Consider the following 14,603-nt stretch of genomic DNA (forward strand, 5'->3'; position numbering starts at 1 on the left):
AGTATTTGAACACTTAATATTCTTGCAGCTGTTTCTTGTAGCGATGCCCTTGCCCATGTTTTCATCTTCCTGCCATCTCAGAAGATGGGGAAGCTTGGAGTTGGATTGCAGCACCATGTGAACGTGTGCCCTCCTTCAGTCTGCCTCCCACCCCTTATTTACTTGAGGAACTTTGAATCTTTCCTCTGTTTTCTCACAAAGCAAAAATAGCTAAATTGTCAGGTAGGCTTTGTGCTCTGAAGTACTGGCAGAGTTTCTAAGGGAGCTGAAAGCAGCAACTGGAAATAACTGTGTGGATATGTAGATGTCTGGCAGTAATCAGAGGAGACTGAGTCAAGGGAACGTTTGTGTCCCTTGAGAGTAGAGAATTTTGTATTTTATTTGATGCTGTTGCTTTGTGAGCAGGCAGGTTGAGTTTCTTCTTGTGCCTGAAGGCCATTCAAACTCAGGAAGTGGAATTATTTGTGGCATTGAGTCACCATTTTGGATGTTTTCTTTGCTGGTTACTCTCTTAAACAATGAAGACACCTGTGATTGGTTTTCTGTCATTTCCCATACCTTAAATACAGTGCCTAGACATCCAGTAATGATGTGAAGGACATAGGGGTGATATTTCTCTGGTAGAACTGAATTCCTGGTACCTGTCTTTGGTCTGTGTTGGTGTTGTGTTTTTGGAGTGCAATGTTTGGGTGCTGGGGAGATGCTGAAATATGGCACCCTGTGGGTGCTCAGAATGGGACGGGGGGAAGGTTGTTGAGCATTTATTGTGTGGGTCCATTCTGATACACAGAAGGGAAATCTGGAACCTGTCTGCTTTCTCTTATGTGAGAGGTCTGTCTGAGTGCCATGCTCTACTGCTACCTGATACGTTCTGTGCTGTGAGAGGGAGGGATTTTTTCTGCTAATGGAATGAGTAGCTACAGGTATTGGGAGCATTGTGTAGGAAGGCAGCCCATCAAAGTGTTTTGCCTATGTCTTATACTTTTGTCTTAACCTGGTGAGCTCCAGTCTAGTTATGTCAATTTGTAGGAGGTTGGCTGTTATTTTGGGCTTCTGAACACAGTATTATAAATAAGGATCTTTCACTTTTATCACATATTCAGTATTTTAATATCCAAGATGTCTCTGGGCTGGCACTGGAAGCACAGGTTGCCCAGAGCTGTGGGTGTCCCATCCCTGGGGGGAGGGAGGGCAGAGATGGTTCTGGAACAGGATACTGGGCTTCTTAAACTTTCTGTGAGCACGTTGTTCTCCTTTCATTTAATCACTTCCTATGTCTGTCATCTCTTGTGAAGATGATGAACATGGTATAAAACCAAAATTAATGCAGAGTTTGAGGGGCTGATAAGTTAAAAGCCGTAGGCCTGCATGAGGTCTTGGAGCATGAAGGCACCTGTGTGAACCCTTTCTAAATGGATCTAAGGCAACAGTAGATGCATGTTTCTAGATGTTACTTCAGGGGTACAAACTTCAATGAGGAATTGCTGTTTCAAGAGGAAACTCAATGTCTGTAGTATTGTCTGTAAGCAATGCTGGATGGACTCCTAACAGAGCCGTGACAGCACTCAAGGCTGAGGCTGTCCCTTGAGAGAGACTCAAAAATTGTTAAACTTGGAGCTCTTTGGAGAAGTTTTTCATTTACTTGTATTTATGTTAAGGCTGGATCTATGTGACTGTAATGGTTTAGATATAATTACAGTCTGCTTTGCTGTGTTACTAGTGCTTGTGGCCAGCTGTGCCCCATGGATAGGACTGGCACACGCTCACTCTGAGCACACCATTGGTGGGTGTGATTATGGGATGGGGTAACTTTGTTTTAATCGCTTTGTTCATGAAAGGCTTCCAAAATGAATCTGGTTGAAGCAGGTAGAGGTCGTGATTTGGTGTGGCAGAACTTGATAAAAATGAAATGTAGGTGTAGGCAGCTTTGCTCTAAACAGACCTTATAGGAAAGTCTTGAGTGAATGTATAAAACCATTGATTAGCATAAGTAGTAATTTTCTTCCAGTTTATAACATCTTGTGGTGGAGAATGTATTTAAAAATGCTCCCTTTTTTTATTACAGTCTTCCAGTCCTTGTTTTGGTGTTTCAAAGTGAGGCCCTTCTGGACCAAAATAGCTTTCACAAGCATAGTTTTTCAAAGTGTGAATGCTTTCAAGAGGCCGGCATCTTCTTGGTTAAGGGGAGGTGACATCTGGAGGCAGTGATCTCTTATGTCCCCTGTGTAAGAGTTCTTTACCCAGCTATGGATGCGGTGCATGTATTTGCATTAATACTTAATACATTAAAAGTGTTCCGTTTAGGAAGTGTTAATATTTAACTTGAACATACTATCTCTTCTTTTGGGCATCTATACTTTACTATGCAAGTGTGGTCAGATCAGAGGTGGTTGCGCCTGCATATGGAGATAGAATGAATGAGAGTGTCTGGCCTTGTTTCTTGTGCTTCCTGACTTGAAGGGAGAGACTTTCACATTAAAGAAGTTTGGTGAAGGAAGAAGAGATTGGTTTTTTTAGACAAAGACATATTTTGAAATTGCTACAACAACATGAGATTAAAAGAAATGGAGTTCTTGATTATTTGATACTTGAACCAGACATGACCAGGAAAGTGATCGCTTTTGTTTTATATCCAGTAGAGACCATCAAAATTTGTACTTTACTGCACTCACACCACTGGCAGAGCTATGTTTATGTTGGGATTGAGTAGCAGTACTCAGAAAAAAGGGTTGTAGTGCCTTGGAGTGTCTCTTCATGGTGATGAGCTGCTATCATTCTTTATTTCCTTTTCATGCTTCTTTAAAAGACTTCTGTTGTTGCATTTGGCTTTAAGATGAAAAACCAGTTTACAAAGGTTGATTAGGTGCCTGTTATGTTCCAGACACAAGTACGCCCTTAAATATGCAGCTTAATATATGCAGACTCTCTAGGCTTCCCAGACACATGTTGCTCTGTACACTGATGTAAAGATTTTCATTGTTTTCTAATGCTGCTGGCAGCTTAATCTTTCTGTTTGTTTTCTGGAGCTTCAGCTGTTTTATTTTGCATCATCATCATTAACTGAGCAAGCTGAAGCCTCAGTGAGGAGGTGAGGAACTAAGGGACATATTTGAGAGTCAGCAGTCATGGTTGGAGTGCAACTGTTTAATTAGCTGTACAGGCACGAATGTTGCAAGTATGTGCCTCCTGCTGTGAATTTATTGCGTGTGCTTGGTAAGCAACTTTCAAATGTTTCTGATTGTAGTGTTTGAAAAAACAGAATTGCTTTTAATTCAGGAAAGACCCTAGTTTGCATAGTTTCTGCCAACATCTGTTTTCCTAATTTGAGCCTTTTGATGCTTAACTGCTGTAAAACAAAGAAAAAGGAGTAGTAATTTTGGGTGGGAGAAATCCTTCCCTATTTCTCACTCTGCCTCCCCCCCCCAGCACAGAAGAGTTGCTAATCCAACTCTTCAACAAATTCACCATTGGAACTGAAAACTTCCAACCTTAAACAAAGCAGAGCATGCATTTGGAGGAGTGACTTGGAGCTATAGGAACTGTTCTGTTCCTGTTTATACACGAATGGGTCAGTTCTCTTGGAAGTCTGTAGTTAGTGGGGAAGAATCTATTTTAAAGGCTGCGACTTATTTTCTGCACAGACTGTCCTTGAGGACATATAGACTTCTCTTATTTGAGCCTGGCTACACGGTGGCAGCTTCAATTCAGCCCTGATAGGTCTTACCATAATAGTAATGGAATCTGTAAGTCCTAGATAAAATATACGTATAATGTGCCAGTTATGCAGAGCAGTGCTCTGTTCCTTCTCCACTGAAGTTTTACTTCTCTTTGCTGCCTTTGGGGGTAAGGATGGAGGTTAGGATGCTCAGTGTAGCAATGCTGCCTTTTTTTAAAGACTGATGGGCAGTTCTCTTAGCGGAGTGTCTAAGGCCCTTAGATGGTGCGTGTGCTGTAGCACGAAAGCAATATAGATTTGCATCCTAGTGTTGCATTTTACAAGGGTCCAGCTTACCCTCTTACTTGCTTTGTATTTGCTTAGCATCTGCTTTAGAGACCTTCTGCCTTTCATACTCTGATGAAGGGGAGATGAACACCTGATGGGTGCCAAGCTGGCAGGCATCCTGTGTGGTGTGTAGCAAGGCTGAGGTGAACTTGTAAAGTGGAGCCAGGCAGTGCTGGTGAGTTCAGTACTTAATAGGAGCCAAGGGTTAGAGAGCTGTTTTCACTCAGAGGCAAGGTATCCCCAGTCTGCTAGTTGGCAGTGTTCTGCCTGTTTTGAAGATAATATCTTTTCATCCTTGAACTACATTGAAAAGACATTGTGGAGTAGCTAACACACAAAATTCTCAAGGTGTGATCTTGCCTGTCTTCTGCTATTTGTGAAAGCTGTGTTGCCAGAGCTCCTCCTTCCCCACCATGGTTCTCTTTCCAGTGTATCTGTATGTTTTGATATTGGGAGTTTACAGAGATTTCTGTAGTGAAATGACAGGACTGCTGTGGCACACTGGGATCAACTTCTCAACCATATGTATTTTGTGTATGTTCAGTTGCCTCTGGGAGCTGTCTCTCTAAATAAAAGGAGTTAAAGATAGGGGTTTCCTTTCATCTATCCCTCTTGTCATCTTCAGACAACAATGGGAAGATTCAGAAGTCTTGAAGTCTTTCAGACAGCTTCAACATTAAGCACAGATCTCTGATGTGGAGCAGTCAGCCAATATCTTTGCTCGTGTGTCTGTGGTGTATGTGGTATGATTAAATTGAAGTTGCACAAGGATGAAGCTAGGAAAAAATCTGTTTTAAAAACTGTGCAAGTGGTTCCTTTTCCCACATCTTGGATAAAAGTGTGCCTGGAGCCTAGAGGGACATCCCAACTGTGCAAGCAAAATTGGAAGAAGCTCCTGTCCTTGTCAGGTCTGAGGTGTCCTGAAAGAGTTAAGCTCTAATTAGCTCACTCATAAGGTATTTAATATCCTTATTAAACTCAACTGCTGGTTTACTTTTTTTTTCTTATGGTGAATAAAATTTCTTGAAGAGCTGAGCCTCTGCTTCTCAGATCAGAGGCTCACATGTTGAAGCTGGCAGTGCTAGAGGCTAGTTCCTATCTGTGTGACAGCATTTTTAATTTAACAGGACCGGCTTTGATGTGCTCGAATATTTATAGGAAGCTTCAGATCACTGCAGTATATGTTCTTTTTAACTGGAGCAGAAGTTCCTCCTCATACAACAAACTTTGATTCTCTCTGTTTACTCTTGGGTCCCTTTTGGATTTGCAGTTGTCTGAGAGGTTTTGTGTTACAAAAATACAGTTTAAGTGGGGGAGGAGCTGCTTGATTTCCCTTCTGGTTTCTGCAGTTTGGGGAGTAGTCTGGTTACTGCGTCTTAGCTCCTTATTTCATCCCAAATACAGCTAGCAGCATTGTGGAAGAGTCTGATATGGTGAAATTGAACTTAAGCAAAGTGTGGTTAGCATGCAACATGTTCCTATCATCTGACAGCTCTCTTGTCTCCAGGGTCTCAGATCTGAGATGGGTTCAAGTCAGAGGGCCCTCTCAGGAAGGCACACGTGTCCCAGAGAATTGTAGGTAGAATGGCTGAGGTTGGAGAGGAGCATACAGATCTCTCACCCCTGCCTGTCCCCGAGGGCCCATCCACTGCCTGGGGCACCCACAGCTCTGGGCAGCACTGCCAGGGTGTCACCGTCTGTCCTCTGAGTGAAGAATTTCTTCCAGACATCCAACCTCTGTTTCCCCTTCTTTAGTTTAAAGCCACTCCCTCGTCCTTTCACTATCTGGCTGAGTAAAAAGTTGCTCCCCTTGTGCTTATGAGCTCCCTTTAAGTACTGGAAGGCTGCTGTGAGGTTTCCCTGGAGCCTTTTCTTCTGCAGGCTGAACAGCCCAACTCCCTCAGCCTTTCTGCCCAGGAGAGGTGCTCCAGCCCTTTGATCATCTTCATGGCCCTCTGGACCTACTCCAACAGAAATAAGGAGAGTGAGAGCTTTCAAGTCACTTTGTGGCTTAAAGAGGAACTGAAAATTTGAGGTTAAGCTCTCAGTGGGAGCTGATCAGAAATTATGGGGGGAAAGAAAAGTTTTAGGTGGAATTTTCTTTTTTGGAAGAACTATTCCACTCAGATGGTTTTGCTTATGTGGAACTCAGTTCATACTCGGGCGGAAATCCTGATGTAAGAGTACTCAGTGGGTCAACTATCAGCTAAGAGTTATGCTTCCTTCTTTACACCTTTCTTTGCCTGGGCAGCTTACCAGTCATGCCATCTCTGCCCTGGAGCCCTCCCAGCACCAGGAGGTGGGCTCTGTCAGAGCTGGCACTGTAGGCCCTTCCAAAAACAGTGATGTGGAGTTTTTTGCCACTTTCAGTAGTTTTGGTATCTTAGAAAGGCATGATTGTGGTTGGAATCTTTCCCTTGATTGTGCCAGAAGAGGAAGTGTCCATGTCATATGAAAGTATTTCTCAGGCTATTTCAGTAAACTACTTTCCTCCTATTTTTTTCCTACTATGTTTCTGTTCTTTCTATTTTATCTTCTCAGCTTTCTGTTGTGGATCTCTTCTGGACTGCTTTATCATTCTTCCTCCTTCCAGAGAAAGCTTTATCATGGTCAACTGGGGCATGGAGTCGTAGAATAGAATCACAGAATTATAGAGTATCCTGAGTTGGAAGGGAAAGCAAAACAGTAGTGTTTTATTTCCTAGAGTTTTCCATGCGGATGCCAACAGTTGAGGCAGATCTCTCTAGTTTGCTCTGCTTTGTTGTTTGTGTTGGGTTTGTTTTGCAGGGTTCTGTATGTTTCGTGTCATATGGCTGTGCAATTGTAACTTTTTCCATTGTGCTTAATTGGGAGCTCAGTTATCCAAGCAGTAGATTTCTCATGTAAAAAGTCAGGCTCTCAGTAATCGTAATGTTTCATGCATGCCCCACACTGGAAAATGTTTGTGAATATAGACATTCCTGCTGTAGATGCTTTGGTACAGCCTATTCTAGTTCAGCAATTGATTTCAATTATGTCACTGTCTGCATAGCTAAATAGTGACAGGGAGTGACCGCAGGAGAACTGATTGATTAGCCCCACTGTATTTGTGCCTGTTTGATGCAAATAGTTGGCTCAGAGTAATGCTTCTCTTGTTAGGGTAATTCTGCAGGGTAACAGGGACCCATGACTTAATGTGGGGCTTCTAAAATACACCAACAAACAGAACTTTGCTAGAAGACAATCCTGGTACTGCTTCTTACAGAAGAAAAAACAAAAGTCTGCTTTTGGAATCTAAAGCTATGAAAAATTAGCATGGTTTCAAGAGAAGCTGATTAGAATGGGAAGAAAACTGTGTCTTTGAGAAGCTGGTGTTTTACGTTCTGCTAAAGCTGATGTGAAATCATCTAAATTGTGTGGCTGCTGAAATACAATTTTGGTGCTTGTGTTGATGTAACTGACTTCATTTTATATATGTATATATATTGCAGCATCCTTTTGAGACAGAGTTTTGGTAGTATTAAAACATTCAACGGTTTTGTCTCTGAAAAGGGTTTATCTGAAGATTGTGTATCAGTTTTAGTTTGGTTTTTGTGGAAACTTGGTGAAGCTGTAATAGAAAGCTGATACTGATGTGAGGTTATACCTTAGTGAGCTTCCCTCTTGCCTCTAGCATATGGGATTATTGAGTCAAAAGGAATTACAGAATTCCAAGGGAACAAAATGGAATGTGTGTGTGGCACCTGTGTGACATGCTGCAGTTAGTCAAACGTTTTCTCACTGTTAGTGTTCTGTTGCTGAGACAGATCTCCTCACCCTTGTTCAGGGGCTGCTGCTTCGTCCTTGTGGCTGAGCAATGCTGCCTGAAGTCATCAAGACCAAGGAGAAGCTGCTGAAAGGGCCCAGATGCTCTTAGGGCTTCTGACACATGATATCCCATGATACAAAGGGTAGGATAAGGAATGGGATTCTGTGTTTAAGTCTGCTTTTCCTTGCTTCTTTCCTGCCCTTTTCCAGTGATTTGAGATCATAATCAAGTGTTCAAGGGCTGGATGGACTTAAATAAACCCTTATGCCAATGAAGTGTTCTGTTGAGGAGCGTTGTGAATGTGACCACGATGTTTCAAGGTGCAGCTTTCATGGTAAAGAAGTTCTGTCAGGGAAGGATTATTACAGAGCTTGTAGCAGAGATCTTGATCTTGTCAGCATCCATGCTTAGTTATAGCACAAATGAGAACTGTGTTTTTACTGTTCAACTGTTTCTCCAGTTTCCAGCTCTGCTTCCCCAGTGAATATATTTTTCAGTGATGTTTTATGGTCTGAAGTCATTGATAAACACATATGCAGGCAGTGGCTGGAGCCATTGTGGCTGAGCCATTGAGTCTACTGCTTTATAGTCTTCTCAGGTTACTCGGATGGTTGTACTCTTTTAAGTGAGCTAAACAGCATGTGCTGCACTTGACAAATGTTGCTCAACCTATGTTTAGAGAAGGAATGGACTTTGGAAAATTTTTCAACTTTGGAAGGGGTTACTTCCATGTGATGAAGGATATTGAGCATCTCCTGTGATTAGAGAAAAATTGTTTGAAAAGCATGTTTGTGTATAGGAAGCTTTTTTTCTGTAACTTAAATACATTAAAATTTGAACTGCTTTTCAAGCAAGACTGTATCAAGTGTTTGACCCCCTTGCATTTGATCTGCTCTGCTTAAGATGTTCATATTTAGTATGATTATTCATTTGTATAGTTTTATTTTTGCATGATTCCCTCATGTGCTGGTCAACAGGCTATCAGATACTTGCTGTCTTGCTGTTTTCTGATGTGTTGCCTTAGGGACAAACGAGTATATAAATTAAATCAAACTAGAAGAGGGGAGATTAGGCATAACAAGTTTTTACACTGAGGGCAGTGAGGTGCTGCACAGGGTGCCCAGAGAGGTGGAGGTGCCCCATCCCTGCAGACACCCACAGTCAGGGGATGGGACTGTGAGCACTGATGGAGCTGTGGGTGTCCCTGAGCACTGCAGGCAGTGGGAACAGATGGCTTTGGGGGTCCCTTCCAACTAAAACCATTCTATGATGCTCTTTTACCCCCTATGTGAAGAAAGAATAACAATGCCTATTTGAGTAGCATTTCAGAAATACTTATGCTAGCTCTAAAGTATGTTGTTGCTCTGTGGAGACCCAGAATTATTATGTTTTGAAATGCTATGGGTTGTGACTGATGGTGGAGACCATACTGTTGTCAAACAATCGTAAGCTAGCTTTGCAGACACTGTATTGATCTCCCTGTGCTTTTCTGCTGGGAGGAAGTAGAAGATGGCAGCATGTATTTAATTCAGTCCTATTGCTAAGACAATTTTTGCAAATCAAATTATTTTGTGTCCTTAAATTAGTTAAATTAGAATAGTAGAATCATAAAATGGTTAGGAGGATGCTGATGATCCAACCCACCTGCCATGGGAAAGGACAACTCCCACTAGACCATGCTGACCCCCAAGGCCTTGAGCACCTCCAGAGATGGGATATCCACGAATTCTCTGGACAACCTGTTCCCATACCTTGTCACTCTCAAATGTAGTCATTCCCAAATGTTACTCCATGCTGAGAAATGGAAAACTACATTTCTTGGCTTGAAAAATAACCTGCATGTGAATTCATAACTTTTGTAGTTTGTATAAAACACTGCAAACTCTGCTTTGGGGGGGATGTTTTATTTGCATAGGCAAAATGAGGGCATTGCTAGAAGAATGTAATAATTGGGAAAAATCTCTCAATCACATTTGCATAAATGTAGATGTTGTTAAAAACAAATGCAGGCTCTTCTTCTGCTTTTTTCCTTGCAGAAGCTGGGGAGTGATGGTGAGCTGGGGGAATTATTGGAAGATGAACAGATTGGGTCAAAACTAAACCCATGCTTTGCTTTGTTATGGGTGAGTGTGTGCTGCCTATTTAAAGGAATCATAGAATGGCTTGAGTTGGAAGGGATTCCTGAAGGCCAGCTGGTCTCACTCCCTGAAGTGCACAGGGATACCCGCAGTTCCATCTGTGCTTGCAGCCCTGAATTATGCCATCAGTGAACTGCCTCTGTTCTGTCCTGAACACCAACACCTAACACAGCAGAACATCCAGCTCTTGATGGGTAAGGTTTGAAAAGGAATGGGAACTGATAAAACTGAGTGGTATAGAATGCTGAGAAAAATGAGATGTCAGTTTTGTAATAGTGATTAGTATATGGAGAAGAAGAAATTAGATGTGGCCTTCTGCAGCAGAGCTGTGCCTTGGTTTCTTCTTCTAAGCCTTTTTTTGCTACTCTGAGTTAACATCAGGTAAGAGATGGAGCTGTTAACGCTCTGGAAAAGCTCTTTGGATTTGTATGCATTGTTTCTAATCAGCTTCTATACAGGTCTGCAAACACTGTGTCCTCAAACCTACCTTAACCCTTTTAGAAAGGCAAAAATTAGCATGTTTAGGTCATGAACAGTGAACCTGACACGAGAGCAGAATGCAGAGCTGAATCCTGTCATCTGAGCTGAGAACATGACTTCAGAAATAAAGATTCTGCCCATATGTGTGTGTTACACTGTCTGTTTGGATTGTGGGAGTATTGCAGCCTTAGGTTTCTTCTGATTGTGACATGGTGTGAAAATAAAGCTTACATTAATAAATCAAAATGAAATCCCTCCAGATGACTTGTCTGGCCATCTGCACTGGTATGGGAGAACCGGAGAAGATGGAAATTTGGACTATTTGAATAATCTGCTTTTAAAATACACTTAAAAGTGAACTATATAAAGGAAAATAGCCCATGTTGGAGGGCTTTCTAGAATGGACCTGTGGTAGATGTGTTTGCCTTAACTTAAATAGAAAACAAAACCATAAGAGTCCTGATGTGCAGTAATAATTATAGATTAGTGGATGCTATGATACGTGAGGGGATGTTCTGATGCAGTGCCCATCTTTGCAGGGTTAATAAATAGTGTGTTTCTGCCTGTCTTCTTTTGGAGCATTGAATGTTCATCAAATTTGTGCACGTGATCTGAGATTTGTTTCTGTATGATGGCAGTCTGTATTGTTTCCCTCTGAGTGAGTAGGCAGCATAAATGGTTTATTTCTGTTCATGATTTTTCAGCACACATGGGTGTTTCAGTATAGGGCAGTCTGTCTATTTGAGCAGATCTAAGCTTGAACTTAAATTCTGGATACAAGGTGTATTAGGACAGACAATAGTACATTTGGGGAGCAGCTTCAAGGAATTAGATATCTTATGCTTCATTTTAAACTTGTGGGTCTCTATAAAGGTATTTGCAAGTGTTTCCCATTTCCAGTAGAGTAGGAAACAGGAAGAAAAGAGAAGATGATAAACCTGTAGTTCAGAATTCTTCATATAGTTGACCTTTGCATTCAATGGGAGAAGCTCTGGTTTGTTTTGAAAGGAGATGGATTTAATCTTGAGCAGGGGTGTACCTGATACAAGCTATTTGCCTTTGTTTTTATCTGGACATAAGTGTATAGTGAGAATCGAGGAGAGGAGAAATTTCCTGCCTATAATGCTTCCTAATGGTGTTTTTAGCATGGTGTCTTATCTCTGGTCCTTTGTGGAGGAGGAGGTCTAAAAGGGCACTGATGGGAAATGCTAAGGAGTTCTGGAACCTTGATGCTCTTGGCAGCCCTGTGCATGATGCTTGCAAAATAATTACAGTTATCCTTCATGATTAGTTCATAGATGGAATATTTGCAGTGTTTCAATATTTCACGTACAGGTTGGATTCAGAGATTGGAGTTGGTATTTGTTTACTTTTTTCACATTATGTTATCTTACATTTATTAAAACTAATTAGTACTGCTTTGGAAAATTAGTTTGGTGCTCTTCTTAAAGGTTTAAAGTCAAACCAAAGAGTCTGACAAGGAGTTAGAGCTGAAATAAAGCAGATCCAAATGTATGCCACAGAGTTACAGTGGACTTTAATTTTATTGCCTGTCTTGCAACATGAGGTTTGACTTCTTTCATTTGCCCCCATAGTAACTTATCCATTCATATAAGCTGTCAGTGTGAACTTCATACTGCTTCCAGGTAATGGTGATCTCTTGTTAACCTGTCAAATAGTTTTGATTCTGTCTTATTTGCTGGATCAGCTCTGGTAAAGCTTGGAATGTGAGAATCTGCCTTCGGTGCTGTGTTTGGCGTTCAGCCTCAGACATTACTGTGTGACATCCACATTTCCTGTGACTGACGCTCTTCTGTATCTGTCTTAGCCCCCAAATACTAGGAATGCTCTTTAGCCAATTTCATATTTGTATAGAATTACCTGATATGTAACTTTCCAACCTACAGTCGAGTAAAGAGGACATCTTACAAACTTCTAAGTTTATAACCCTCACTTGTCATAAATGGATTTGCAGTTCTTATGCTTATGTGTCCCTCTGTACCTTAGTGTGAGTGACTAATATAATGATAAAAAATACAGAATCGGCAGTTAAATAATACTGCTTTGGCTTCAGGAGTTTAAATTGATATATGCATGGCTGAAGTTTGAGGGCTAGCATGTTTATGATAGACTTTGCATTGTCATTGTATTTCCTTATTCTTAAGAACTCAGCATGAGACTCCTTTCTTGCTGGACAGGTGGAAACTTTGAAGGACTGTCTTCCCATTTCCTCCTCTACTTCAGTTCTCTGCACAAGAATGATGGAGCTGTGACTTTGCTCTATATCAAGTGCAAGACTTGAGTCTTTGTATTGGGGTTGTAGTTCAGGAGTTTAATAACTCTTCATGGTCCTTTTCCCCTTGAATTTGTCCAGTACCTTCTGAAAGATCTTATATAGTATATACATATACTATAATATATATGTAATATATATGTGTATATGTATATATGTAATATATATGTGTAATGTGTATAGCAGTGAATGCTGTTGTGTTGTATATAGAATCCACTTGGACTGTAGCATTTCAGTTGATTTAAGTTGAAGTATGTCCAACCATGAAACAGGGAAAAAGGGTACAGTAAAATAAACTGCTCTGTTGCCAGCTAGTGAGTGCAAACCTGGAATACAAAGCCATACCTATGAAGGAAGGGGATGTTTCTGGCAGGAACTCTGTAATTCTATACCTTTGTGAAGAACAAGAGTGGCAGTGTCTCACTTGCAGGCACACTCCACAGTGCAAAGGAGAAAGGCTGAAAAATGGCTGCATCACATATTTACCTCTGTAGAACATGGCAATAAAAAGGAATTGAAGGGACTTTGACAAACTGATTAGAAGCTGTCTGTTTTCAGACTTTCCATTCTTGTTTGCTTCTTTTTATACCAATTCATCTGTTAAGTTGTAGAGTTACAGAGGTGTCTGTGCTCAGTGTTTCTCTTGGGAAGCCAGAGGGGTGGAAACATTGTTCGGTGTCCCCTGGCAATCATCTCTGCTTCTGTTAACTCCTACTAACAGCATTGCATCTGGGTGATGAGAAACAAATACTGTGTGCTGATCACTACTCCATCTCATCGCTGGAGGTAGTGCAGTCCCACTGTACACCAGTAGGGCTTGTGCTACAGCATGGGATGCTCATGTCACCTTCAGAGGAAAGGTTTGCCTACTGTATAGGTATGCAGTACAGTCCAAATGAACTAATTTATCACAACACAGCTATGAGAAAAGCTGTGCTTTGGTTTGCTTGTGACATTGAATAGATATTCATGTCAACTGAGGTCAGGAACAAAAAACAGTGTGTAGAATAAAAATATAACAGGACAAGTGGTGCGGATGTCCTCATCATAAGCTGGAATTTTGTATGTAGTAGACAACCTCTGTTTCTTAACCAAAGACAGGTTTGGATCTTGTAAGTCCTAATAGGTTTTGCAGATTCCTTAACGTATACACTAGTGTCATACAGAGTGAAGTGGTTTGTTTGAGACCAGTTTACCCATCACCTGTTCTCATAAAGATGAGCATCTCTCCGAGTCTGTATGTGGATGGAAGAGTAGTTCCAAGAGCTGTTATGTGAAGGCCAAGATGGACCACAGTCATGAAACAAAATCAAAATTTAGGGGCACATGAGAAGTAGAGCAGTGTGGGACAACTGTTACATGTTCCATGTAGTAGGGAAGTAATTGCAAAGCTTAGGAACTCAGACTTCGGAAGCAACCTCAAACGCAAAACATTTTACTGATGCTCCTCTTATTAGAAGATGGGATCATCCAGTGTCCTCCTATATTTCCAGTTGCTTCCCACCATAAAGGCATCCAGGCAGCTTTAATACTTTCAGTTGTTTGTGATTTCTTTGTAACGAAAGTGCACCCTTCTGCTTCTCGCCACTGTGAGAATGAGTGGGAGGCCAAGGGGTATCTTCATCTGCTGATATTTGTACCAAAGTACTGAATGTTGGGTCCTTGGAGGGTCCTATTTGAGAGGGTATTTGGGGTATTTATATCTGATTGTTTATGTGATTGGGAGTAATGGTGTCTTGCAGCCATTTAAGCTGAATTCTGATATGTTACAGAAACAATCTGTATAACTCTCGAACTTTAAAAAATAACTTTTTCTATTTTTCCCCATCCAAGCAAGAAAGAGGAAAAATGAGAAGATAACTACTGGTATCTCACTTTTCATTTAAGTTGTTAATCTAACGC

The 14,603-nt window shown here is 41.2% G+C and overlaps 1 protein-coding gene across 3 annotated transcripts in view; it reads left to right on the top strand.

Annotated features, from left to right (window-relative positions):
• ZNRF3 (zinc and ring finger 3) overlaps window positions 1-14,603 on the top strand; it is a 66,242-nt gene that overhangs the window by 4,035 nt on the left and 47,604 nt on the right. The gene's annotated exons all lie outside the window — the stretch shown is intronic.

The sequence above is a fragment of the Coturnix japonica genome, chromosome 15, assembly GCF_001577835.2.
Source record: "Coturnix japonica isolate 7356 chromosome 15, Coturnix japonica 2.1, whole genome shotgun sequence".
Lineage (NCBI taxonomy): Eukaryota > Metazoa > Chordata > Aves > Galliformes > Phasianidae > Coturnix > Coturnix japonica.